The 27865-nt window shown below is 37.7% G+C and overlaps 1 protein-coding gene across 8 annotated transcripts in view; it reads left to right on the forward strand.

Moving 5' to 3' along the window:
• The first annotated feature begins 5750 nt into the window (after nucleotides 1-5750).
• The window catches only part of atp2b4 (ATPase plasma membrane Ca2+ transporting 4), a 134809-nt gene continuing 112694 nt past the window's right edge, over nucleotides 5751-27865 (forward strand). For 3 of the 8 annotated variants that reach the window (XM_084100102.1, XM_084100105.1, XM_084100104.1), the window contains exons 1-2: nucleotides 5776-6385; nucleotides 7634-7728. The gene's annotated coding sequence lies outside the window, so the exon portion shown is untranslated. Of the gene's footprint in view, nucleotides 6386-6929; nucleotides 7074-7633; nucleotides 7729-27865 lie in introns of those variants that run through there. The other 5 variants (XM_084100098.1, XM_084100100.1, XM_084100099.1 and 2 more) reach the window with 5 other exon arrangements.

Below are 27865 nucleotides of genomic sequence, written 5' to 3' on the forward strand. Positions count from 1 at the left end.
AATTCATTATCATTAGTTAATGCTTCATGTTTCAATGAACAGCATGCTTAGCTGAAATATTACTGAATTGAGCCTCGGTGTGAAAGTATAGCGTGTGATGAGGTGCACTAAATGCTCATAGTAACTGATAAGAGGTGACTTCACAAATTAAGAAATTAGTCTCTGACACACTGTCCTGACTGTGGCTAATAACCTGCACAAGCTTCAAATTTGCACGTTAAGCCAACTCATCTCAAAGTCAATGAACTCAAATATCAAAGTGCTCAATTCCACAAGTTAAGGCTGATGAGAACATATTTGACAGGCCCACCCAAATGCCCTTTCCTGCATGGTAGAATCACCAGTAAATATAAAATAAGAGTAAATGTGTAAAATCAAGAAATCCTTCGAGAAAGGTTCATAGCTACCTATTAATCTGATTCAAAGTGACATACATTATTCATGTACGTACATCGATTGCAGCGACTCTCCCTCTGGAGAAACCTAGTATCAAGTGTTTAGCACAAGGGAATAGTCCACACAGGTTCAGACCTTGATATCTTTCTTGTTCTCAAGTAACCCCTACTGAAAGCTGCAGAGGTTGTGTTAGCAACCCACATTCACTATCCATCCCTGTTCACAATGGTATTCCAGTCTGTAAATAAAACTGCAGAATGACTTATCACAATCAGTAGACTGTGGATAGCCGAGAATTTCATATGCAAACTGGAAATGAGAAAGGGTGTTAATGGAAGGAATTTTTAACCTTGGAGCTTTCACACAGCAAGGATGACACACTTTGAGGTGAGGTGTTAATCTGGGCTGAAACCAGTGTGTGTTTGTGTGCTTCACGCTGTGGTGCTTTAGAGTTAGGTGCATGAATTTGTCAGGCAAATAAATGTTGCCAAGAAGAACTGGTATGACTTATTTTTTTTGTAAGTATGGCAGTATGGTAATTTTGAGGTTTGTTAAAAAACTGGAAGATAAATCTTTCCCCAAAAAATACAAATAAAGATGGCAAATGTGTCAATATTTCCATGAAAACAGCTTATAATATGCATCCTGTCAGTGGGACTACAGTATGTTTACATTATGTAAACCCATTCAGTATGTGTTAAGTGCTGTTGGGAGTGATTTGATGGAAACTTTAGCTCCAAAGGCTGACAGGTCTGCCTCATCAACTAGCTGATCTAAAACAGAAAGAGCAGCTATATTGCATGCATTGTTCTGTAGACAGATATGTGAATCTAAAAAAAGGTTTAAGTAATGTTACATCTAAGGAAATGTTTAACCTTAGCTCTTCAAGTTTTGCCAGCTACAGTCAGACAAATTATGCCACGTGTGCATAGCAGAGGCAAAACCCTAACACCCAAGAGCCCTGTTTCCGAAGACTCCCTCTAGAGAAAATCATAAATAATAAAACAAATTACAGTGCGTTTGGCACTGACAGATAAACAGTGAGCCTGCTTTCTGCAATCATCCTTATATCTGACTCCATGTAAAATTTAACCCACTGACAAAACGTTTTGCCCTATCTATTAATTTATTCAAACACATAAAAATGTATTCATACAGTGAATACACCTCATTTTCATAATTTCTTTTATTATTTTGTATATTTTTTTGGGGATACTTTCCTGATACCTGTCTCTTATTATTATTGTTATTTCTTAGAAAGAATATTTAAATTGCTTATTATTATTGTTGTACTTAATATTTGAAAAAGGTTTGTCTGTCTTTCTAATATTTTAACAAAATTTCTTATTGTTTAAAAAAAAAAACATTTGTTAAAAGTCATGGAGTATAAAAAATATATAAAACAGATTACATCATAGTAGAGAAGACACCTGCAGACCCTCATGACTGTGTATTAAGGTGTCTCTTAAAATATCTATAAAGTCTATATATGCATGTATATGGCATTTCTAAAATATACTTTTAAAAGTACTTTAGAATTTATACTTTTACTTTATAAAAAAAATGTTGTTTAGAAATAATGGGCCTACTATGTATTGAGAATGTCATTAAAAAAATAGCCCATGTAGTCATTTAGATTAAATATTATAATTTTAGATGGGCCTACCGAATGTTGCAAAAACAACAACAACAAACACCAAGAGGACGTCACGGTAGAGATGTAAAATGTTCATTTCAACTGATTTTTCTCCTGTTCAGTACTCATGGCCCTACACTGTTACAGTCCATTTTCTTTCTCTAATCTTTGGCCAATGGGGATGTAAGAGCGTTTTATTTTTGTTTTGTTTTTTAACACACAAAGGAAAATTAAAAGTGAGAAAAGCCGTTAAAGCTTTAGGCGTTATCTCTCAGTCTGCAAGGAGACATCTCATTTACTGTTTGCCATCTCTCCGCAACATTAACTTTTGAAAAGCAACCCTGACTATTTCTTCTCACTTCTAAAGATTTCCCCTTGTCTCTGGATGGTGCTGTCGGCTTCCTCTGCCCTCGGACTTGCCTGCCGTTTTGAAACTCCCTTAGCTTCCCCATATCACAACAAACATGCATGCAATACTTTTATTTTCACATCTGGATTACTTAAATATCTACAAAATTGTTTCTTGAACAGCTCTAATCAACCCATTTGTCATTTGGGTGCTTTAATAGTGCAAGGAAAAGCAGATTGTTTATTGGAGAGATCTGTTTAAAAGACTCCATTACAGAGATGAATATCATTACTATAACAGAGTGAGGACTGTTTTTCTTAATTGTTTACTTAATTGACCTTGCAGTGCTGGTTCATGAGACCTAAAAGAGGCAAGACTATTTTTGTGGCACAGCTGAGATGAACCATAAGGTTCGGATGAATCATCTTATAGCCCATTAGCAGTGACGGTCCATACATCATAAAGAAAGCATTGCGCTCGTCACTTTAAACAACATCTTTGACCATCTGCACAACGTAGCTTCTCTGTAGCAGGCATTCATCATCATCCATTCCGTGTGTGTTTGGTAGGACAATCAACGGTTTATTCTTCATTCTCCAGCCTTCTGCCGCACTGCTGCCACAACACCACTTGTATCAAATGTAAATATGCCATTCTGCAGTCAGATCCTTGAGTTATAGGAGTAAAAATGAGGCACACAGTATCCTTTGGGATGTCTCCCCATTCGCTTCACACCATACATGTCAAGTTTCTGCTCTCCAAGAAGGAACATTTTGGGAGTCTACACTTTCTTAATGTAGTCCTTCAGATCTGTTGACACCCTGCATGGGTAAATACTGGTATTTAAATAGCCTTCAGCAAGGATGTGAAGTGTAAACAAACAAACAACAGAAAACCAAATACAGCCAGATAATTTAAGATGATTTAAAATTATACCATTGAAGGAACACTGATATTAGTTCTGCAACTCGTTATTCGGCCATGTGAACGTTTGAGCGGTGCCTCAAGATGCATGAGAAGAGGATTACGACACATAGTTTTAGTTCGTGTTAGCATCTAAATAAATGATGACTGCACAGTTACACAACTGATGTTGCAATATCATCAGCATTGGGGAACTAATCTTATAACATGATCAAAAGTAAAAGTCAGTGCACCAATTTAACATTTCAACCTTTTGGTTTTCATCAGGGCTGAAAGGTTAAAATTTGTTGGTTGCCATGTTGGATCCATGTTAGTTGCATTGAGGCCGACATCTCTACCTGACATGGGACATGGCCTAAGGGACTGTTTACACAACACCGTTTTCAACTAAAAACGTAAAATGTTTAATGCGTTTTGGCCGTTCGTTTACATGACAGCAGCGTTTTTGAACACAAACTTTTGAAAACGGGTTTCAAAGTGCAAATTTTTGAAAACGTGTAAACAACAAAAACGCGAATCTCTGAAGATGATGACATCATGCACATGCGTATTACGTGTTCAGTCTATGGTGTTTCATCGCCATCTAATGGCATGACAGCAGAATACAGGGTTTTTAGTCGTTTTCGCGGATCCGTGTGAATGGGGATAGTTTTTACAATGGTGAATTATTTACAAATACATATTTATGTGACATTCAGGTGAGTATCTGCCTTGCCCTATCTAGTATGTTTCAATTCCTATCTGTTAAGCATCAATAGCGCTTTTATTTCAGAAAGGCAGAGGTTTTCCTTTTCTGAGGATTACAGCTTTCTATGTAAACTAAACAGTGACAATCACACTATAATTGTGAAACTCATAAGGCCTCAACCTCATTATATAGATGCAACAGTCACAGAACTGTCCAGGGAATAAAAACATCTATGAAATCTCAAAAGACATGGTGCAGTCACCCTTTTAAGAGTATGCAATAATGATAAAATTATAGGTAACCATGGCTGCCTAACAGTAATGGGCCATCTGTGGGCTACTGGTTCAGTGAGGAAGCCGGAATGAGCTTAGTTTCAAAATACTGATGAGATCACATGTCTGGACAAAATAAAATGATTTTTGTTAACCACTAGGCCTATTTGACAACTGTTCTCTTGTATCATGCTACAATTCTCATGTCTTTACATTAGTCACACAAGAGAGGTGTGAAATGTGAGAAAACTTAGTTTTACAAAACCTCCCTATTCTCATTTTCAAATAAGTAGTTTAAGCAGACACCAAATAGACAGTATTTCCAAAGCCCAAATATTGTGTTGAAATAAACAGACTAAAATTTTCACGTGCTATCGGAATTATCGTAAATACAATTTTCAATTGGACATGATGAACGCCCTCTCAAGTCGTATTTACCACTGAGAATCTAAGTTTCCGAGTTGGGCGAGCCATAAACTTTAAACATGGCGGAGGGGAGAACGATTACTGATTTTCCACAACAGCTACATCGCCTTGTATTGTCATTAAAATATAATGCAAATTTACATATATGAATATTCGTTTTAAGTGTATTGTTTTATACACAGCAAAAATAGCCTATATTTGACAGAAATTCCAAAATTGTCAGCCATCTGACTATCTAGATAGCGCGGTGAATGTTTGGTTGTCAATGAGTAGAAAAAATTCCAATAAATAGGCAAGAATAAACCTGGTGTCCTCCATGAATCCCATTCTTTGCGACAAGTAGGCCTTGAATGCGACGAGCCTGTAATCACAACTTCAGACATGGGAAGTAGGAAATTTTCAATAGCACATGAAGGCATCATTGCTTTTAGTCCTTATTTTTGCATTTGTATTTAATAAATGGCAAAACAGCTTAAGATGCATTTCCGCCATCTAATGGACTGGAGTGAAATTAACTTTGAAACCGCTATCAAGCCATAGCATCAAGCACATAAACGCCTATCCTTGTGGTAGTTGTAGTCCTTCTGTAGAAACTTGTTAGCACCTTCATTAAACAGCTTTAAAAAATAACATTTTAAGTAGGCTAGGGTTTATGGAGACTATTATATTAATTTATTTACGTCTCATATAGTGTCAGTCACAAACTTTTTTTTCATAAACTCAAAACGGCCATCAAAAAAAGAATATAAAAATAAACAAAAATTCCTGCCTGGAAAATCCAAATCATCTTCTGATTGTCAGGTCTCCAAAATGAAGAGCTCTATTTAGTGACACCGCTTGCTTTATGATTGAAGCCTGATGGCTTTTCAGCTTTTTGTATATATTTTCAATCACGTGTACAAATATTTCTGTTTCACGCACTGTTTATAATTTACCCGTCTAGCAAGTCGAGGTGTTGGGAGTTCTAGGATCTGACCATTCATTTGCTTCAATTTTCCTTGTGATCCACCTTAAATGACTGATCCCACACACAAGTCCCTCCCTCTCCGCCGCAGCTCTCCCAACCCTCAGACTGAATCTCTATCTCCCTCTTTCGATTTCCAGCCACGGCAACCAGTGATTGAAACTGTCTTTTTCGTTGCGCGGTGAAAGGTTGCGTTTATCCGCACTTTTCCCGGCGGTTAAACGGGGGGCAACAAATAGAGCAGTTAACACGTAGAAAACAAGATTGAAAACCAAACAAAACTTGGATCTGTAGCGTTTGCGTTCCGTAGCCAAAGCGGAACATACCTCAATCCCTCTTGTGATTATTTCCTCTTTTCTCTGTACGAGAAAAGGCTGTTGGATTGGGTTCGAGCAGACGGGCTTCTTACTTTTCAACGACGTGATATAAGAAGTTTGTATGTTTTCTGCCTAAACGCGGAGGTCACATTTTACATGTAGGAAAAGCGACTAATTCCATCCTGCTGGCTGACTGGCTCCAATTCTAAAGTTAGTTTCCAGATGCAGAGTAAACAAACACGGTTCGCAAGCGACGAAAGACATTGCCTATCCGTGCAAGTGTTTACTTAAGAGACCTTTTGCGTCTTCAATCTTTCGGAGTTTTGAGGAGAGGGCTTGTTTCTCGATGCACTGAACGAGGAGGAACGTCCCATGTGCGGCTTTCACTCTTTCTGACAACCCTTCAGCCTGAGGTAGGTTTGTTATTTTTCCTGTTTTATTTTACTCACTTTGATTTTTCTGTCCACAGGTGTGCGCGTGCATGTTCCATCTTGCAAACGGTCATCAGAGCCGCGCCGTGTTTGTTCACGAGACATTTTTTTTTGCCTGTTCCAAGTATTTATTTCTGCACAGCTTTTCGGTGAAAAATTTAATCGTTTATAGTTTTTACGTTACTTAAACTGTGAAAATATTTTTTTTGTGCCATTCCAGTAACGCATATAACTCTGTCTATTACATGTAAACCCTACGCTTAGCGTTCACGATTTTGTTATTTATGTATGTATTAGCGTATTTTTGTACCATTTCACAATCATTGATGTTAGCGCAGTCATTTAACGTCGAAGTGTGCACGTTTCGCACTAGCTAATATGGTCTTTTTAATTGGCATACATAAACGGGTACATTTCATGTAAAGTGTAAAGGGGCTCTCTAGCTGATTGATAAAGAGGTAATCAGTCGATCCATCTGACGTCACCCCCTTGGGTAACGTCCACCGCGCCTCTCTCGCGCCTCTCTGGGTGTGTCCTCGCGCTATTGCGTCGAAGGGGAAACCCTGCAATTTGTTCTCTGTGAGGAGCTTCGATTCCCTGTACTGTGAGGAGAACAAAACATTCCCAGTTGTGTCAGAAAGAGAAGAACACAAGCCACATAGGCTTTCTGGTTGGTGTTATGTTCAAGTATGAATGTTAAGTGAAGATTCGTGTGTGATTATCAACGTCAGCTTCAGGTGTCCTGTAGCCTCAGCAGCCTGAGGGGAATTTAAACGGTCAATTCGCCTCAGTCAACATTGACTTCGATTGTATGTTTTCTCATACAATGTGAGTGAACCTGAGGCTGTCATTCTGACTAACATTTTTGTGTTTCACAGAATAAAGTAAGACAAATCTGCTTTGAACGACATTTAGGCGAAATTATTTCGTTTATGGGTGAACTATTCGACGTATAACTGATATTTTGCATTATGCGTAAACCGTACTCTCTTGAGGCCCTCTTGAGGGCGTCTGACCCTCAAAAAGGTCAGGTTATGTTTATCGTTTGAAACGCACGTAATCTTGTCCCACCGGCGTAACGTTAATGTAATCTTGAAGATGTGGATGGTTTCTGTGGCTAATAGTCCTGTGTGACACATCCTAGCAGTTAGTTTACCTGATTAGCTGCTACATGTTCAAAGTCTCCTTGTGTGGAACGGGAAAGCCACCTTATTGTTTTACTTCCCACAGGTGATGTTCGCGTCTTCGCGAGCTAATCTTCTGCTGGTGTGAGGACGATTTATTTTGTGGACATTTTGTGCTCACAAAATAACCAAAAGAGAAAGGTCAGTCATTATGAAATATGCTGTGATCATTTTTAAAGCTTATCCCTGTAGATCCACCATAATCCAGGAGAATTCAATCCATGACTAAAGGACTGTTGTTAACCAAATGAGAGTGATTGAAACTCACATAGATCAAGGTGTCATCCGATAGATCTGCAAACAGTGCGTTCTTTCCGTGTTCAAACGTGGAGCGTTGTGTGTGTTTGCACATATACAGATCATTTTCCTTGATAATGTATTAGTAATTATGAAGAACCAGCTCGAGGACATCAGTAAGCAGATATCACAGCCGAACAATACCACTTGTGTACGAGTTCATGTGTGAGTGGGTGTGCTTGTGCATGCTTTAAACTTTACATAACCTGCAGGGTGGGGGTGTTTGGAGCTATCGAGAAGTTTTCTTCTCTAGTGATTACTCCAGCCGACTGATGCAATTTATTGTTGTGCATATCAAGCTGTTTACCCTGCAGAGCATCTGTTCCCTCTAATTAGGGGGAGAGTTGTACTGTTCAGCCTTCCTCCTCAGACATGATCATGGGCACTGTTGGTAACATCAGCCTGTACCGTGACTCAGGTCTCCATGGTGTGAATACTGTCTATAAATGGGATAGCTCAGGGCTCCAGAATAACATTTGAGAGCAGCAGCACCGGTGCCACTAAGTTCTACAGATGGTGGTGCCAACACCTGATTTTGGAGGGAGGGGGGGTATTAATCATAAAAGTGTTTTTTTTATATATTTTTTTATTTTTTATATTAATAAGTGCAGTAACTAATAATATTACAGGTTTATTTCTTAGAAAGGCACATTTGACAGCAAAGCTCTGAACTTGAGTTGAGATGCTGATCAAATTAACTTGTTTTTTTCCTGGCATAAAATGAGGGGGATGTGGTAAAATCCTGATCACGGCTGAAGAAAACACTTTTTACAGGCATGTATTTTAGGTACTTTAAAATTAAGATAGATATACTTTTTTTTTTTGTGCTAATTATATCTGCACAAAATTACGCGAATGCACAAGTGAACTTGAACTAAGTTACATGCCATTCAGAATGATTCATGTTGTGGACGCGTCACACGCTCTTCCTGGAGCAATGGCGATGAAACACGGCAACTAAACCCAGATAATTCACAATGTTTTATTACAATGTTGTTCTCTTTATAATATTGCCGTTTGAGCTGCGCACGCTAAAGATGATCACTGCACGCTTTACTACAGCTTTAATTCTTAACCAAATGCATCCTAAATGAGACAAATCAGATATAGATGGGCCTAAACAAAATAAACACAATATTACAACTTACATTTGCTCAAAACAAAAGGATGTGAATGCACACGCAAACTTAGTTGCTCTTAAAACACGTGCATGAACCTGCTTAATCGATTGGTTTAGGGTGAGTTGGGGGAGGGGCATTTTTTAGACTTTTTTTTTTTTTTTTTTTTACATTTATCTCTCCTAAATGTTTGCTCACTCGTTGCGATTTTACAATGGGGTAATTTTGTTGTTAAGAGTTAATGCAACACATGGAAGCTTGATTTCAAGCTTTTTTCTTTTTATTTCTCTTTATTTGTATATTCTGTTGTATTCATTTGTGCTACTTTTTTCAATTTAAAAAGCTTGCAATTGCATTCTTACTAGTAACAACTGAATTAGAGAGCTCTCTAATTGGAATTGTTACTAGTAATAATTTAATTAAAGAGCTCTGCAATTGCATTCTTACTAGTAACAATTCAATTGTCGAGCTCCGTAATTAAAAATGAATGGAAGTCAATGGAGACATATGACTAGTAAAAATTCATTTGTAGAGTTCTCTAATTGGAATTGTTACTAGTAAGAATTGAATTAGAGAGCTTTGTAATTGTAATTCTTGCTAGTAATAATTGAATTGGAAAGCTCTCTAATTGTAAATTTTACTAGTAATAATTGAATAAGAGAGCTCTCTAATTGTAAATGCTACTAGTAAGAATTGAATTGTAGAACTCTCTAATTGAATTCTTACTAGTAACAATTTAATTACGACGAGTAACGCTGGGTACAATTTAAGCTAAAACGGCTTGCCATACAGCGCAGCTCCCCGAACTTGCCAGTCGCGGGCCGATCTCGATCACGCGACACTGTTACTAGGAGATCCAGACTCTGGAGATCCAGTGAAGAAATCCATTGAATTCGCCTCAGAATTAATAACATCATCGCTGCGAGATCCAGTGAGAAACATTCCGAGTTCTCTGTTAAACCATATCAGATGGTTTAGATATCAGATCAAACAGCGCTGACGTGGAAACCAGGAGAAACAATAGAAGGCTTTCAGTCCACAAATCAGCAACATTCACCATGGATTTAGGCTAATATAGTAACTCTAACCATAACTATGGTATTGTGACAGGAAGTCAAACGCTTACAAGTACTACACATCTTTTTCTAGCACTTCAAAACAATAATATCATAAATAAATGTTATTTTTAATGTGATGACCAACACATTTTTTGTTCATCCTTCAAAGATTGTCCTAAAACTAAACATTAAGATGTAGGAAAACAATTATAAAAAAATAAAAAATAAATTACCATTGTAACTGTGCTTACTTGTAAGTATGCTTATTTGCTATTTTCACTCCCTAATATAATTTTTTTCACTCGTTTTGCTTTTTATGTAATATTAAGACATTATGAATGATAAAGTTAATAATAAAACTGCACATTGTAATATCTGTACGTTAAGTCAGATTTTCTGCTTGCGCTCCTAAAATTTTCAGTCAGGGGCTACAGCGCTCCTAGTAAAAAAAGTTAGTCTGGAGCCCTGCAGTCGCTGGTAAAATGTATGGTACAAACACGGAAGTCAGCACTGCGTGACTAGGACGTTTGTTAAAAATAAACTGAATCCATTTTTCTCTGACATCGGGATCCTTTGGCAGTTTATGCAAAGATTATGTTTTTCCACAGCCAGGAACCACACAACGTCTGAGTGGCATCGTAATATTGTTATTTTCACAATCTTATCGTAAACAACTACTTTAGATCCACTCGCTGCTCATCGACTGAACACCAGTGGGCGGGCACAACGATGCGATGATGTAAAAGTAGGCGTTGTTGTCTTGCTCAAGAGGCAGTCTTATGAAAATGATTGAGCCCCTGTGACGTCACAGGCCACCTCGGATCCAAACGAAGCTTTTTATAGCTTGATTATTTAAATATTTTTTTTATTGATGACGAGGACGTTTTAAGTTATGGAACTTACATGATGTATTAAAGATACAAAGATGTAAATATGAAATTACGTGATTTTGTACATTTTGAAGTGTTTGAAAGACAAAAGCCTTCCAAAGACAGTAATGCATGGTTGAATGACTCCCTGAGTGATAATTCAAATAATAATTCATTTGATTAGATATGCAATTTTGAAAAACACTTTTTAAGTGAAATGATTTCCTTAAATCCAGTGATCAAATGCTGTGTAGGTCTCAGTTTCCAGTGATAAGCTCATGACTAGTGGCTGGTCTGTGTGCGCAATTCCGCAAACCTGGGAGACCTTCTAAAAGCAGTAGGCTTTTTTAGAAAGGAAAATTTAAAAGATAAAAAAGAATGGAGAATTAATGAATTATGAATAATTTACTGCCATTATGAGAATAACATGTAATCAATAAAAAAGTAGGCTAACTAGTCTGATTGCGAGTATTTTAAAATGTAATGTTAATGTAGTAATCTAACTACAAGTACTTAATTTTTGGTGTCTGTTTACGTAATCCGGATTACATAATCAGTTACTATCCAGCACTAATTACCATTGTGTGTTTGGATATTTTGTAATTCCCAATTTTTTTTATTTGATTATCATAACTGTAATACAGTTTTTAAAGGATAACTGTCGACAAAATGCAACCTAGGGTCTTTTTGTTAATCTACCCGAGGCAAACTTTCGTTTAAAAGCATAACTAGAATGGAAATGCCACTTTTAAGTTTGACCGTATTTTCATTTTCGGTCAAATTGCCTTTTGAATGGGAGTGCTTGGCACTACTATGATAGCATCAAAAATCGCTGTTTTTCTTTGCTCGAAGTATCACTAGGGGCTCTACACGTGAACTTGAGTATTGAGAACATACACAGTTTACTAAAAAGAAAGATTTTGAACAACTCACTGTAGCATTTTTACTGTCAAAAATAGTCGATCTCCGAATGCAATGTAACAGGGAGGAGAGTAAAGATGGAAAGCTCCTAAAGCTTGGCTCCATATAAATTCATGGATAATTTGTTGTTTTGTCATTTGTGAAAATCAATATTGACCTTGTATTTGAAAAAGGATCCTCATATAAGAAGCAATACTAAAATTCACATTCGGAGATCGACTATTTTTGACTGTCAAAATGTCGGCGGACACAGCTACAGTGAGTTGTTCAGAATCTTTCTTTTTAGTAAACTCTGTGTACACAATGTTCTCAGTGCTCGAGTTCATGTGTAGAGCCTCTGGTGATACTTCGAGCAAAGTTTCATGTTGTGTTGAGCCGCCTTAGTGTTTTAAAAATAGCGATTTTTGATGCTATCATAGTCGTGCTCCAAGCACTCCCATTCAAAAGGCAATTTGACCGAAAACGAAAATACGGTCAAACTTGAAAGTGCCATTCTTCCATTCTAATTATGCTTTTAAACAAAAGTTTGCCTCAGGTAGATTAACAAAAAGACCCTAGGTTGCATTTTGGCGAGAGTTATCCTTTAAGTCAGCATAAATTTCTTCATTGTGGTAATGAGAATTGCAGGGAGTGATTTGAAGTCACCGTTGGGAATTGATTGGATGGATCTTGGTTGTTTGCTAATTGCTGAGATCTCATGTGTATGACAGTTTACTGGAGGAGAGCAATCATTGTCCCTCATTCGTGCACTTATCAAAATAGATGAGATGTCATTACAAGTGGTAGAAGTTATTTTGATTAAAGATTACAAGGGCACATGAATGTGTTAGCACATGCGTTGTTAAAACAATGCTAAATCAAATCAGATGTATGTACAATAACATTACGATGTCCAGCAATCGATTTAAATAGTACATTGGGTTTAATTTGTCATTTAATGAGGTCTTAGTGGTGGTTGTTAGTGGTGGGAATTTTCAGTTTTTTTTTTTTTTTCTCATCAAAACCCATTATGTTTATCAGTGGTTGTATATCAGGCAGGGACACGTTTGTGTGCATTTTGTTTTGTAATTTCACCGGAACGAATAGAGAGTCTCCACAACGGATTGAAGCGCGTGTCCAAGTGAAGACTGTGCGCGAGCCACAAGAGAACACAGTATCTGCGCCACTGATCGCAGCGGCAACGAGCACTTTGATCAGGCCATCCTTAAAAATATTCTTGTTTGCCGTAACCCGACCGACCCTGTCAATTTAGTACCGACCCAATTATTTATTTATTTTCCCTTTTAGTCCGACCGACTTGCCGGTTGTAAAATGCGTTAAGACCGACCGATTTTTTTTTTTTTTACTCTTCAAACAACTAATACAAATGCAATAAAATAATATTAGTTATTAAGTATTGTGAATATAAATTGCCTAGACCTACATACAAACATAAGCTACGTTCTTTCTTTTAAATAAAAACCCGTGGCGCGTCATATGATTATGTTTACACCATTGGTTAACGCATGTCACACTACGGCCTGTAGGCTAAGTTTGCTTCGTTTCATTCACTGTCAATGGTTCGCGCTTGGTAATGATGGCTGCGGCTTTACTCTAAAGATTATTTCATTTTTAGATGTTGTTGAATATGGTTTATTAAAAAATCATCAGATATGATGACGCTACTGCAACACGTATCGCCGCAGATGAGAAGCTGAGCATCAACGTGCTATCGCAAATCAAAGTGAAAGTAAGTCGCAGACGCACACAATCATCTTCATTAAATGTAAAGAAACGAAATGATCTTACCAGGGCTGTTTCCGCTTTCTCTTATTGCGGGCTTTGATTCAGAAATTTTAGCTGATGATCAATAAAATAATGTATCTCATAACTTTTGCTTTCGGTGACGTGCACTCCATTAAATCTGCATCTAGCGGGAATTGAAGATCGGATTTATATCCTCAAAAAACAGCCTGGTTATATCCTGGTGTGAACAGCACCTAGACATCGGTGAAAAATGTTCTCCCCCCCCCGACCCCCGATTTTTTTTTTTTTTTTTTTTATAAAAAAAAAATACTTTTTTATATATATTTTTTTTATATATATGAAAATATAGACCTACCTACCGACCCTTTTTTTCTTTTTTTTTGCTGTTACTGCAAACCAAAATATTTTTAAGGATGGCCTCACTTGATTTAAAAAAACAACACATTTCAGCGCTAGATTGCCTCTTATTTAACAAACAAACTAAATGAATGCTCTGCTAGTTAACTGGCGATGTTTTGTTTTATTTTGTATTGGTACATTCGTGCCGCGAGATGTTTCAAAAGTGGTGGGGACAATATCGACCTTAGCAAAAAGTGGTGGGGACATGTCTCACCCGTCCCACCCGCAAATTACGCCTATGGTTTTGTTAGATTCACCCATTATTATGTAAAGCAAAAACACAGAACGGGGCAAATAAACCTGCAATGAAAATATATGCAATAATAAATCTTTGACAGAGCAATATGGAAAGATATGGAAAGAACAATTGTTTTTTTCTTAGTCGTTTCTGTACAATTAGGGCAGACACTTAAATGCATGTTTGTCCTGAAGCATTCTGCCTTTTTATTACACATTAACATTGTCTTGCGCCCAAAAAGTTTTTTCCTGGATAACTTCTTGATAGCATGTTTCACAAATTTCTTTTGCATCGTTTTCCCTATAGTTTGCTTGTACTCAGAACAGTAGCACTGCTAAATAGGAAAACATTTATACCAGGGTTAAGTGTGGCAGTGTAATGATTGCAGAGGTCAGGTGATTCTTAGCATCTGCATGTTGTTTTCCTCTCCCCTGTCAGACGGTGTTGCGTGTGTGCTTGGGTTTGACAGAAGAACAGCGCGACCAAAGGAACCTTGCAGGGATGCCACGAGTCACATTGGCTCAGCTTGGGCGAAATGGTGAATGCGTGAATAAGTCATTTTGCATTAGCAGTGGGTTATTGCAGAACGTCGTGGATGCATGTGGATGTGAGGTTGCTCGGCATGTAGTGACAGGAGAAAGATCTCTGCTGACAGAGATAAAGAGAGAGGCCTCCCTGTAACATATGCTCATACTTGTTCGGCTGGAAAAACAAACATGCTTTTTTATTTGTACGTTCCAATCACAGCGAGCTTCGACATTTGTGGTGTTATCACTGGGGGCTAGTGGAAGATGGTTTCACCCCCCCCCCCCCCCCCCATCAGCCACTCTCAAATTAGTAGTCTGAAGATGTGCTTTCACTTTCTTCATCTCGTTTTTTCTCTTTCCTACATTCACTCACTCCATTACTTTGTTTCCCTCCCTCTTCTATTCTGACTCTATTTATTTTTCACCCACCCACTTCTGTATGATGTTTAATGCAGTGTGTACAGTGATATTTGAGTGTGCGTGATTGCTGGTTATCCAACAGTCTTTAACTGTGTTTGCTATTGCATCAACATTAGATAGTAGGTCTAGGCATTGACACAAATCTCATGGTTAGATTAGACTTTGATTCACAAGCTTGCAATTTGATTCACTTCCGATCTCGATTCGATAGATTTATTTGGATATATTGTATATCAGGTACAGTAAATGTCAGTTTTGTCTCAAGAAAAAACTCTATGAACAAATGCTGTACAATACACAGGGAACCCTGTCACTTGATACATTACTGTAATACATAACTGATTTGTATACAAATATTTAAATTGCATAAAGGCAGTTTGTATTATAATATTGTTATAACTTTTTTATGACCAAATTGTTTATATTTCAAAAAACAAATTTAAGTAGAAACACTTTGGTATCGAAATTGGAATCGAGAACTGTTAAATTACACTAGTATCTAAAATTTTTGGTGTCATAACCTTTTTTATTACAGTACAAGGAGACATGGGTCAAAGACAATAACTTTGTTAATTTATAAAAAAAATTTGTGGTGGGGCCAGTGAAAATTGAATAATTAAATTAATTTAATCAAATCGAGAATCGAATTGAATTGGGTCACCTGTATCGATACCCAGCCTTAGTTGAACTCTGCAGGGCGTTGGCCCTCCAGGAACTGAGTTTGAGACCACTGTCTTAAGGCTTTATTAGACCTGTAGTGTAAAACACTGTTGTAAGACACTTTGCTGTGTACTGTGTGGGTTTTATAAGGTGTTTAGTATAAAAACAAAATTGGAGACGCACAAAGCAGCTAAGCAAGTTTGCAGGACCCAGTTTACACTCCCAGTGAAGCAGTGCCTTAGAGGGCAGAATACACTTTCAGATTATGTCAAGTTCAGAAACATGACCAGTATAACAGTGAGAGAACCTGGTCTTCGCTCAATGAGACGGCAGCTTTCCTGGCTCTATCAGAATTATAGCGTTGCTCCTGCAGCCCACGCAGCAATGGCAGTTACATAACGATCACTGATGTCTCCCCGCACAACTGTTAGAGTCAATCGACAGGTCCCACGTTCAACCTCCACTGCTGGCCTTATACTGTGGGCCATGGTGGGCGGCATAGTCAATAACTCGAGCCTGGGTGGAAGATTGAATGGAAAAAGAACATGACAACAATGACCATGCTTTGTAGAGAAAATTCCCAAGCAGGGCAGCTTACAGAGATTGCATTCAGTGTGTCATGTTGAGACGCGTCATGTTCCCACTTGTGATATATTTAAGAAAGAGAATGTATTAATTGAATGGGGTATTAGCCTGGGGTAGTTGGTGATATGGCCATCTGTATCAACAGCCAAATGAGCAAGAGCCTCAGAGGTAACACTCTTCAAGAGCCAATTAAACAGCCAAAGGGATTTTGTGTACTTATACTGTCAGTAGTTGCAGGCCCAAAACTTATGTGTGAACTGTCACAACTTGTTATTTGTTATTATTGGCCCATATTTAATTTAATAATTTAATAGTGAGAACGAGATACGGATGAAGAGAGAGAAGTGGGGTGAAGGGGATTAATGTCTCAGACAGTATGACAGACCCTAAACAGATTCTGTCAGATTCTTAATTAAAAGTTTTAAGAGACAAGGCTGAGGGAGTGCTCAATTACAGAACCGATTGAGGGTATTTGGAATGAACAGTCCTACAGGTTGGCTACAGCACGCGAAAACTGATGCTTCTCCAATGGGTTTTTGACTTGAAGAAGGAATAAATGAAAGTCGGTTTCTCTTTGAGTTGTTATTATGAGATTGTATCTGTTTTAACTTCAGTACTTCAATGAGAATCAAGTGGAAGAGAATTTAGAGCCATTGTTTATTTTGCATTGTCCGCTCCTTGGTCTGCTTATGTCATATGCCATATGCCTATGTCATAACCTTATTTATTATGGTTACAGGTATCAAAAATAACAAGAACAATACCTGGCTTGTTCTATAGGCCCATTTTCTTTTCTTTTACTTTATTAATTTTGTTGATTACCGGACAAGTAGAAAAAATCCTTAGCGTTGGGCCCTGATATGTCAAGAATTATGTAAAGTGATCTGTTTTTGCAGGCTAGATTTAATAAATGGTCTTTTTGGACTGAGAAAGAAGTTTTTTAAAAGTTCTTTAAGAGTTCTAAAAGTTACAGTGCTTTGTGAAATACACAAAATGACTCAAACATTTGACTATCCTCAGGTGTGTAAAACTTGGATATCGGTCTCTGCCATCTAAAACAGAATTGTTGATCTCATGCTGTTTCTTATAATGGATGCAAAATACTGTGTCATGCCTTTTCAACGCCTGGCAGTGACGTACATTGCCACATCATATTTCTCACAGAGATGTAGGCTTTCTGTGATAGTCTATGTTATCGTTGTTACACAGTGTTCATTACCTGCCCACCATGGCACTGCCCCCAACTGTCGTTTTGATTTTTCTATAGTAATAAAAATCATTTAGAGAACACACACTACAGTTAAAAACTGAACTCGTCTGCTCAGTGTGGTGTGAGCTGAACAAGAGTCGCAGACTCGCAGCACAGATCAGCAGCAGGAGTCAGATTTCATTTATAGTGTTGGACGAGGGTCACAGGCTGACTGACAAGACGATGGTGGAAGATTTGGTTTCCAAGCAAAATGTAATAGCGCCTAGGCTATTTGGCAATATTTTGGATTTGAACCAATGCTATTAGAGAACCTGTAAAGGGTTAGTTGTGTTTTTCTAGTTGTGTTTTTCATTAAGAATAATAATTCAATAAATAATTCAAGCAATTGCTGCCCTCGAATTGCTGCTAATTCGAAACTTCCATAGGAATTAATTGAAAAACTCGCTCTGCGATTAACCGGTGGGAGAATTTCCTCACCGTCACATCCCTACAGAGAGGGAATAGCTTATTTGGTAAGTGGATGAGGGTGTGGTGTACACAAATTGATCTTTTCTGTGTTTACAGAAGACATTTTCCTTTAAAACTTTATTGTTTGACACATTTATGACAGTTAATCTCTAAAGTATCAGTGATGGATGGAATGTTTTATTATTTTTCCAGGTTTTTTTCCTTCATGTCATCAGCCACTTTCCTCTTGTGGTATTTGGGGAAGTTTAGAATCTATCTTAGCTTTGTCATGGGTGGAAACTGTTGTGATGTTCCATGCAGTGTGACACACCCAATATATTCATGGTTTGGTAGGGAATGTGGAGGTTGTGGACCGCACATGCAGGGTAAAACGGGTCAAAAATGCGCAAGTTTCTGAAACCCACATGCTCGCTCTCCACACAAGAACTCTCAGTAGGAATGAAATGTGACCATGTGAGTCTCAAGTCAGAGAGGAGTGGAAGAAGGAGCCTTTGTAGATTGCGTTCTCCTTCCCAACTTTTTCCACTGCTGCGTAAGGCTGACTATTAATGTGGTTTTGTGTGTGACAAGCAGCATAGCAGAATGTGGTAAGATACGCCTAGTGTCGGACAAGAATTTGTGTGTTTTCTGTCCTCATCACCACTGAAAAAAAGGCTTTACAAGAAATTCCATTACCCCATTTAAAACAAGCCCCATTATGGTTCCCAAATGTTCTGTGTTTGAGCAGAAGTTGCTAAGAGATCAAACTTGTGTGTTCTGCATATGTTAGCATCTTGTGACATGCATTCGTGGGTGTGGGTGTGGGTGTGGGTGTGGGGGTGGGTGGGGATTCCCTAACCTGGGGATTCATAACCTCTCAACTGAATTTGTGGAACCATTTTCAATTCTTTGTATTACAAGTGATGCATGTTTAATGTAGCTGATCTTATGCAGTGCAACATAACGTGTGCCAGAAGATGGATTGCTTTGAGGTGAATTTCCTAAAGGCTCATTAGCTGACATTGGGTGTGGTTCTGTGGTCAAGCCTCCTATCAGCCAGTTTCCCTGCAAACAGCCTAGACTTTATTTGACAGCTATTGTGAAACTTTTCAGTTGCTAAGGTATCATGTCAAGCCATAAATTAAATTTAAAGGCAGGCTGTGCTATTTTAAATACAGTAGGTAGTCATCCAAAACCCGTCTCATTTGCTTATTTTTAAAAATAAATTCTCACCTAAATGTTTGCTCACTTAATGTATTTGTGTTTTTACAATGGGGTAATGCTTTTTGTAATAGCTTACACAGACAGCGCAAGAAGCTTTATTTCAAACTTTAAAATGAATTGTCAAGAAAGACAAGTAAAGATTAAAGAGTCAGTAATAAAACAATAACAAATAAACATTGCAAGCAGTAGCACAAATAAATACAATAAAATATAAATACAAATGAAATAAACAGTGCTGTACGTTTTTCAGGTATGTAGTAGTATTCAAATAACTAATAAATAACAAATACAACAGAAATTGAATAATCAAATATAATAACTCTGCATAGTCTTAATTGTATAAATTAAATATAAATTAATCCTTATTAAAGCTACAAAAGTAATTCAGTCAGCGAGGGACTTTCTTTGTCCTTTGTTGTTTGATTAGCATTAGTGACAGACAGCAACATTTGTATTAGGCTGCTGTCACTTTAATTGCTGACACACAAATCCATTGTACTGTTACTCATGTTTCCTTTGTCAACTGTTTATGTTCACTTAAGACATAACTGACTGTTTACAAGGATATTTTGACATATTTTTGTGTATTTGTCTGTTCAAGTACAAAAAGACACTGAAGAGAACTCAATTCAGTATCGTGCAGTATACAGTACGAGAGGTGGCTTTCTGTACGCTTGTTTTGGATGTTTGGATTGCCTCCTAACACAAATTGCTGCTCTTTCATATGGAGAGTGTCGGCTACCTGGGTGTTTAAGATTTACAGAACAGAGCAGTATTAGGCAAATTGCCTGTTAAGTACCTTGATAAATGTCTTTGTGTCCAAACATATTTTCATTAAGTTGTTTAATCATTTGAGGTGTTCAATCCAAGCGTTCAATTGGTTTTGTAGGGTTTTAGAACAATGTTCGAACAATGTGTTGTTTGTCAACAAAATCTGACATAATCTGGCCGTTGAAGTAAGAGGTAAATAAAACTGTTGAGGTAGGCTAAGTGTCCCTTGCTAATTCTATATAAAAAAAAATTAGTGGAGAATTAGATACAGAAATGTAAAATATCTTTAATCAGTTAACTTTCCATTCACACTGTTGACCCTGCTGTTAACAGCAATTAATCACTGTGTTTTGAAACTACATGGCAACATCTATTTATAAATCATGTGGTTTGTTGAGGAGAGATGTGCTAAGTGATATGTGGTACTTTTCTAAGCGATTGGATAAAACAGATCTTCAGAAAATGTAAGAATCTAGAATGTTACTATAGTTGTATACTGTCTATTGTATTGTCAGAGCTCTAACACACAATTTTCATTAGAGATGATGATCCTCAGAGGAAGAGATTGTGTTTTGATCCAAAGCTGTCATGGTGTTAAACTTCTCATAGAGTAGCAGGCTTTTTTGTAGTTGTGTGTGTGGTGTTGGGTTTGGTTTTGATTGTTGTCCATTGAGAACAAGACTCAAGCATTTCTATGCAGATAGGCCTGCTGAATGGAACAAAAGACAAAAGTCACAAGGGTGTGTGTCTGTCTGTGAGTCAGCTGTTAACATTTGGTTTAAAAAGCCTCTGTCACTGTCTAATAATTTGTAGCATAAAAGGGAGCCTCAGCAGAAGCTGTCTAGTGAGTGAAGATAACCCAGTGAAGATATTTTTTCCCTCCAGAGCAAAACAGGTCTTACAAGCGGAGAATGTGACATCTGTTGACATTGTCAAGACTCTATCCATCTTGGGACCAAACAGACACTCTGGATTTGAAGAAGCAGCTCGGCAGAAAAAAAAAATGCGGGTTGGTTTCAGACAAGAACACATGACATTCATTCCAGTTATTGGCAGAACTGCTGTTGATGTGAACTGAGCCACATTCATTGCACAGACAAATCCCAGGCAGTGTTGCAATGCGTTTAGACTTGTTTTGCTGGTGGTATAATTTTCACAAGCTGCAGTGGTCTTGAACTTGCTCTGTGTTGAGAGAGGGCATGTTCAGCTAGCGCAAGAGCTAGGGAAGGATGTGTAAATGGAGGAAGAGAATGTAAAACATAGGCTTCTGGCTTGCATGTCACATGTTTCTTAATTGCCATCACAGAGAGTGGAAATTGCTGAGGTGTCACAAATAGAATATTTTAGTTCTTGAAAAACCCTGTGGAGCGTCGTGAATGATTAAGATGGTGTGGAATCTTTTTCCATGATTCATAGCGTTTTGTCACAATTGTATTTGTTTTCTTCAGTATGTGCATTTTTTTTTCTTTTTTTTTCTTAGGACAGGTTTGGTCATTCAGTATCAGGGTTTTTCCTGGCTCAAAATGAGGCGGAGGTGGTAAAATCCTGATCATGTATTTTAATAATAAGATAATTAAATTTGTATTTTTCGTAGACCATCATATAGCCTATTTTGTTTCCCACAGTATTTTTGTGGGTGTAGCTCGGTACCTCTAGAGGGGTCCGGGGGCATGCCCCCCCAGAAGAAAATTTTGTACCTTTTTAAAGATAAATTCATTAATCTGGTGCACTTTGAGTCCGCTGTTAAAAAGAAATAATCCACCCTCCAATCGCCCAAATCTATGATATTCTTTGATTTAGATATCTGCATCTGATCATCACATTACAATTATTAAAATTCTCAGTGTTAAGCATGATAATATGGTAAAATATCACACCAAAGTAGGCTGATTTAAAATTAACATTTATTTAAAATAAAAGTTTTTCTTTTGGCAAAATTACATTTCCTTAATAGCCTAAACAGAGGCTTTACTCCCTTCAAACTTAAATTGTCAATGTTTCATTACATCACTGTTGGAAAACACTCTTATCAGAATAATTTTTTTACCTTTTATAAAGGGTATTTTTTTCCTAATTTTATTTAATGTATGCTCCATCTTTCATTTCAAATTCTTAAATTTGATCAATACATTCAGTTAAAATAATAAGACACTAGGCTGTTACCAATCAAATTAAATAATTTACATTGAAAGATTACAACTGTTGATATTGAAAATTGTATTAATCAGGGCATTTGTCCGGTTGGGCAAGTACAATTCTTTCACGTGTCCAGGACAAGCGTTAATGTCGAGCCCTGATATGTTTTCCTTGATTGGTTTTCCCTGAAGAGAATTACGTTGTTGAAAACGAAAGTAAAAGAGTGACGCACGTTCATGGCGTTTTACCGTGATGAGAGTTCCGTGTCTTTATTAAACTCAACACATCATAATGATTTATCTGTTATCCACCCTCGATTAATTGGAATGTAATGTTTTTATTCCTTGGCCCGCCCGACCCGCAGATTATGATCCGCGCAGCACTATCGGCAGACTATACGGTTTGAGAATGGACACAGGCCGGGAACCCGCAACAGAACCGTCATGGTGGAAAAAGTGTATCTGAGCATGTGACTGTCTGTCCGAGTTTTGTTGAGAGCCTGAGGCGGCACGAAATTTGACAGATGCGGCCACCTCGTAATTCTCTATGCAGAAAAAACTGAGTAGTATCCACTGGCTGCTATAATACAGCTGTACTTGTAGAAAACCACTGATGACATGGCACTGACTCCCTTATGAAGCAGTTTTTCCCATTAATGTTGCTCGTTTATGAACTCTGCATCAGTGCCTTCATTAAAAAACATTATTGGACTACATTAAGTGATTATAATGACTCTGGGATTTGTTCAGCAGTGTTTCTATGATAACCAGCAAGTTATGCTGGGCTGCAATTAGCTGAAAATGTCTGTGATTCCTGGTCTGATGTTTGTGTACTTCACTGTTTATTTTCAATGCTAAATGATAGCCATTTGTGTTTGCTTTTTATAATGAATCATTTATTTAGCTAAATAATTACTTTTACGTTGGGGAGATACATTTGGAAAACCATTTATATCAGGAGTCCCAAATTACCTGGGATTGGTATCCTGATTGTATTCTCTGTCAGGGTCCTGTTGAACAGTTACAACAGAGTACAGTTGTTGTTTCAACCATGAGTTTTGAGTTGAAGTTATTGGCACTGTTATTGATGCTTTCCATAGTTTATCAGAGTTGTTTTTTTAAAATACCTAGCAGACACTACTATTTTTTTCCCCAAAGATCAGATCAGATCAGACAGGTAGCAGTCATATTAAGAGACCAGAAATGGTTGGCTTTGATGTCATGGTTAGAAGTATTTAAATTTATAGACCTTATGCGTCAGAGAAAGAAGCGCACAGACATCTTTAGAATTTTGTTTGAACTTTTTTTGTTTTTGTGGTAGCTCTGTATATTTCTATGGCATCACTGTTGAAGAGTAAATTAGTGGGTGAAGTGGATTTACTTATTGTAGAGTTAACTAAAAGTTATCATGATCATTGTAATGTTTGAAGCGGGTGTCATAACTTCCCGGTCTACTGACATTTGTTTTTAAAACAAGCTGTTCATTCATAAATCCGTAAGATCTTGCCTTCATGGTATGGAAATATAAACCGGAAGACGCACTTTGAGTGCAGCACTGAAAAGGGGCGGGGCTACATAAGGACTAATGGTGCATATGAACACCACCACAATGTCATAAATACGAGTGGGAAGCTTGGGACTTTAAGCCCCGATCTTTGAGTTGGGGGGGCGTGTCAGTGAGAAACATGGTGGAATACCACAATACTTAAAGGTTTTTAGCAGTGATATTGTCAGACTTTTCTATTTACAGCGAAGTAAGCTAATTACCTTGCACAGAATATGATGACATTATAATATAACAATATAATATGAAAAGTTTATAGTGGCTTCAAAAATTAATTAAAAACATAAAAAAGCAAAGCACACCTGATGCATATTTCTTTGTTCTTCATTTTCTAGAACTAGGGTTTAAAAACCTTGCTGTATTTGTGTAATTAAGAGAAAGTACACCGCCATCTTACTTCGACAAAAGTGACTTGAACGCACCTGCCGTCGTAAACACGACTTCCCACCTCGTAAATACGAACTTCCCAAGAGGACTTGAACGCACCATAAAACAAATATTCTGTTCACATGTAAGATGGTTGTAAAGCCTTTTTTTTTATATAAAATTGTGTGCAGCATGTCAAAATTAAAACTAGGGTGACCGTCAACTGCAAAGCATAGTGGTGCGTTTTCTGTGTAGACACTTGTGCTATGCACACGTTCTAGGTAGACCACTGGTTCTCAACATTTTTGATGCCAATAATTGAGTACTAGCCCTAGTTTTGTTTTCAAAGCTTATTTTATAATCTATGGGTTTAGGGTTCCCGCTCTTTTTAACCAATACATTTATATGACTTTTCCAGTTGTTTGTGATTTATTGCACGATGGTTAAGAGGGATTTTTAAAAATAATTTGTTTACATGCATCAAAGGTCAAAAAACTGTTTAATTTCCTGCATGTGCATGTCCATCAACAAATCGATTATTTTACTTGTACTAATTTATTTACCGAGTATTTTTCTAATATATTGCGGTGAACATGTGGAAACTGTATCAATAACAGTGCATGTATACAATGTATAGATTAGCCGAGCTCTAGAGTGAATGATTTGATGTAACAGAAACGTTGGTAAAACAAATATTTCCTCAGAGTAGTAAGAACGACAGACAATCTGCATTAATAGAGACAGTTTTAGGTAATAGTGGTCCACAACTGATTAGCAAAAGTATTTCAGTAAGACACAAAGACAGTGATAACATGAATTAGCAGCAGACCTACACAATATAAAACTCAAAACTACGTTTTTTGAACACCATCTTTCAAGAGCAAGCGGTTTGCGAATCCTGCATTGAACTCCGAGATTTGAGAAGCAGAGTCGTCAGTAAAATAAAGGAAACACGGCCAAAAGTTTAGGATTATACTGCTGTGATATCGTGGTAAAGATGAATTTTAACCACTGATTCTTCATGCTTGTCCTTGGGCAGTGAAAAAAAAAAAAACTGGCTTTACCTTCACATTGTAGAGCACAGCATCTTCTCGACATGATGCTATCCAGTATCCACAGGAATCAGCTGCTGGTTTGAGGTTCAAGTTTTCCCTGGTGTGTGCACGCAATAAGTGGGTGGGCAATATGCTAATGTTTCGTCTTGACGTCACAACGAAACGGCTTATGACTCGTTTGAAAAACGATTCATTTAATTGACTCGGGAGTCGACTCTTACTTTTGAAAGACAATAACTTTATATACGGAGAACTTTCAGATTTAAAACTTTGCAGGATGTTTTCATTCACTTAGAGCTATGTTACACACTACATGAAAGGTCATTTTCAAAAATCAATAATAGGGGCCCTTTAAAAGATAAAAGCCGAGCTTTAGAGTGAATGATCTGATGTAAAATAAACGTTGATAAAACAAATATTTCCTCATAGTAAGATGACCTGAGGCTACATACTGCGCCACCTACTGGTCCGGAGATACGAAAAATTGCTAGTTTTGCTTAAAGGGTTAGTTCACCCAAAAATGAAAATTCTGTCAGTAAGTACTCACCCTCATGTTGTTCCAACCGCGTAAGACCTTCGTTCATCTTCGGAACACAAATTAAGATATTTTTGATGAAATCTGAGAGCTGATCACTTCTCCATAGGCTGCTAGGTGGCCGAAACTTGCTGGCCCAGAAAAGTTATTAAAGAGATCGTTAATATAGTCCAAGTGACTACAGTGGCTCAATCTTAAGTATATCAAGCGACGAGAATACTTTTTGTGCGCAAAAACAAACAAAAATAACGACTTTATTCCACTATTCGTTTCCTTCTCTCTGGGCCTCGTAGTGTTTTTGCGCTGCGCGTGTGTGTTACACGTCATCACGCATCACACACATGACCAGCGTCGGCCAATAGTGAGCCTACGTGGTGACGTGCAACACAGACGCGCTGTGCAAAAACACTACGTGAACCAACTAGAGGCCCAGAGAGAAGGAAATGAATAGTGGAATAAAGTCGTTATTTTTGTTTGTTTTTGCGCACAAAAAGTATTCTCGTCGCTTGATATACTGTAGTCACTTGGACTATATTAACGATCTCTTTAATAACTTTTCTGGGCCAGCAAGTTTCGGCCACCTAGCAGCCTATGGAGAAGTGATCAGCTCTCAGATTTCATCAAAAATATCTTAATTTGTGTTTGTGTCTTAATTTAAGATGAACGAAGGTCTTGCGCGGTTGGAACAACATGAGGGTGAGTAATTACTGACAGAATTTTCATTTTTGGGTGAACTAACCCTTTAAGTAGGTTTCGCCTTGCTGTTTGTGTAGCATTGTGATTTAGCGCTTAAAAACATTTGCGAATATCTTCGAAACAGTTAGACCGATCGAGACGAAATGCCGTCAGAAGTTTGGAAACATAGGTCGTTGGCTATACGCTAATGCCCAAATGTCAAAATATTAATAGTGAGTGGCAAGAAAATGCAAACAAAGTAAGGCGTGGGTCATTTTTTTGGTGTTTATACAGATGTCTATAACTCCAAAACGAAATTAGATATTTTCACCAAATTTGACACACACATGTATGGGCTCACTCTGAGGACACATCAAAAAAAAAAATGGTGGGATTGTGCCTCTTGTTGGCACTATAATAGAACAAAACATGAAATTGCCATTGACTTCATTACAGTATTGTGATGTAAAATGCTATACTTTATGAACGCTTTAGCGTATCGTCACAAAACCCGGTATGAGTCATCAGAACCATGCCTTGAAGGTACTCAAAAAGTTTTGTGGCAGCACCACCTTGTGGTAAAAAAGTTATAACAAAATTTCCAAAAATGCTAATAACTTTTGAATAAATTTGCCTATTGTAATGACACTGGTCTTAAAGGGAGACTTCACCCATTTGCATTAAGCTTTGTATTGTTAGAAACCCAGTCATATATTATAATAAAGGTGGATTTTTCATTCATTTTTCCCTGAGATGGGAGAAATAAGGATTTAAGTGTTTTACTTCCTGCTTATTATGACGTAAAAATCATCATTTTGCGTCATAATAAGCAGGAAGTCACATTTCATTGAAAAGTGTAGAGACTACAATAGCTCCTCATTATTCCAGGGGGCGGGACCCGCTCACGCTACAGACCTATTACAGATCAGTGGGTGGGACTTCACTTTCTGAAACTGAAAGCAATATCCTCCATCTTGTGTGAAGCTAAGCTAACAGGCGCTGTGGAGACAGATATAAAGTTATGACAATAGCGGAGGAGAGTGCTCAATATGATATAGAAGAAGAGGATTTCGGAAGTCTGATGCTTGAATCAGGTGTTTGTGGCTACCTTTACAAGCCGCATTATAGCGAAGAGCAGCCGAGGCAGAAGACCTGCCTGCCGCGGACGAGGAGCCCGGACTGGCTCGAGTTAGGGCGGACTGGTGGCGCCGGTGATCTCACTATGCAACTACGAACCGCTACGAACACAGAGATAGAGTCCGTCTGCGGCAAAGAATTTCAACGATGACAATTTCTCCTGGACGAAATCTCTGAATCAGACGAGGACACGGACGTTTGTGTTGTGAACCATCCTAGTTTCGCACCGCATCTGACTGAACATCCCGGTAACGTTACCATGCAATAATTCACCACTTCGAAAGAAATACAAATGAGGAGTAATTCACTAATGAGTTCGCC

Source organism: Abramis brama (genome assembly GCF_963993115.1).
Source record: "Abramis brama genome assembly, chromosome: 23".
NCBI classification, from domain to species: Eukaryota; Metazoa; Chordata; class Actinopteri; order Cypriniformes; family Leuciscidae; genus Abramis; species Abramis brama.